This window comes from Cervus canadensis, chromosome 8, assembly GCF_019320065.1.
Source record: "Cervus canadensis isolate Bull #8, Minnesota chromosome 8, ASM1932006v1, whole genome shotgun sequence".
Classification (NCBI taxonomy): Eukaryota; Metazoa; Chordata; class Mammalia; order Artiodactyla; family Cervidae; genus Cervus; species Cervus canadensis.
Genome location: NC_057393.1, coordinates 58,681,922 through 58,683,829, shown reverse-complemented (window position 1 = coordinate 58,683,829; position 1,908 = coordinate 58,681,922). Strand labels below are relative to the sequence as shown.

Below are 1,908 nucleotides of genomic sequence, written 5' to 3'. Positions count from 1 at the left end.
CCTAGAGAGAAGCACGCCCTCCCCTTCCCCACATCCCAAAACACAAACACAGACAGAGTGTACAGTCAGATTCTGGTGTCTTGTCAGACAAGAAGGCAAACAAGAATGCCCTGTTGTTAGGGGAGAGCCTCTACTAAGAAATAAAAGCGCTTTGGAAAAAAACAGAAGCTTGCAGGGAGAGGAACACTTCAGGAAAAAATTGTCATGAATATCTTCAGAGAGACAAGAAGAATTATTCTATACACAAAGCAAAAAGAAGAAACTATTAAAAAGAAAATTTAGAGAACAAAAATGAACTCTTAGAACTTAAACACATAATAATAAAAGCTCAGTACATTAATAAAATAAAAAGACATGTCAAAGACTGGGAGAAAATATTTGCAAAACACAATTTGATAGAGGCTTATGTCTAAAATACACAAAGAATTCTTAAAACTGAATAAGGAAACCAACCAACTAAAAAATAGGCAAAAGATGTGAACAGATACCTCCTCAAAGAAGATATATTGATGGCAAATAAACATATGAAAAGATGCTCAAAACTATATGTCAGTGACTTACAAATTAAAATAGTGAGATACCACTATACACCTTGAAGAAGGAAATGGCAACCCACTCCAGTATTCTTGCCTGGAAAATCCCATGGAAGGAGGAAACTGGTAGGCTACAGTCCATGGGGTTGCAAAGAGCTGGACATGACTGAGCGACTTCACTTTCATTTTTCTTTCACTATACACTTATTAGAATATCTGAAAGCCTGATCATACCAAATGCTGGTGAAGATGTGGAATGACAGGAACTCTTTTATTAATTGCTGGTGGGAACGCAAAATGGTACAGCCACTTTGGAAGACAGTTTGAAATTTCTTACAAAGCTGAGCATAGATTTACCATACAATCCAGAGATGGTGCTCCTTGGTATTCACTTAAATGAGTCGAAAAACTAAATCCACACAAAAAACCTACACACAAAGTTTTATAGCAACTTTATTCATAGTTGCCAAAAGCTAGAATCAACCAAGATTCCCTTCAGTAGATGAATTAAAAAGTATCATTACAGCCCAGTCTCTCGGCTCCTTCGCAGTAGCTGTCTCTGGCCTTTTTATGTCTTCATTTCCATGACTCAAATTTACTGCCTGTCCTCTGAAGAAGGGAAGCTTTTTTTGGGAGGACTTAACTTCAACCCTGATGGGCAAGTTCTGGAGGATCATTTCAGCAGCTTCTGACCTGTTTCTGAGGAGGCCATTGTCAAAGACTGGAAGACATAGCTATCCCAGGGTTTTGGTTTCATCACCTTCAACAGTCCAGAGTGTGCCTCAGATGCCATGAGAACCTTGAATGAAAAGTCTCTGATAGTTGTCAGATCTATGTAGACCACTCGGGCAAGTTGGCCCTGGGGAACAAGAGGAGGTGACTTTGAGCCTGTGGGTGTGGTCACAGTTACTCTAGAGGAGGTGGCGACCGGGACTATGGAAGTGGCAGGTATGACAGTTGACCTGGAGGATATGGATATGGACATGGAAGGTTCAGAGACTATGGTGGCAGAAGTCAGGGTGGTTATGACCACTGTTTAGGAGGAAATTACAGGGACAATTATGACAACTGAGATGCATGCACATCCCATGTAGATACACGAGGAATAAAACTTCTAATCCAGGACCATCCTTCCAAATGGTTGTATTTATAAAAATTTTTGGAGCTGCACGGAAACATCTGTTTTTAGTACATCTACCTCTTTTTTTCAATTGAGCTCCCAAGGTAGCTTGTTAAAGACCTTTCAGAAAGCTCCATGTGTTTTTAAAAAATTTTTCTCCCATTTAAAGAAAAATTCTGAGACATTTGTAGAGTCTGGGTATTTTTTCCTTTCTTTACCACTTTTTCAGTTCAGGCTCCCAGGATTATTGGTTCC

At 39.5% G+C, this 1,908-nt stretch overlaps 1 pseudogene; it reads left to right on the top strand.

The window, feature by feature from the left end:
* The first annotated feature begins 1,117 nt into the window (after positions 1-1,117).
* On the top strand, positions 1,118-1,605 carry LOC122446811 (annotated as a pseudogene).
* The last annotated feature ends 303 nt before the right edge of the window (positions 1,606-1,908 follow it).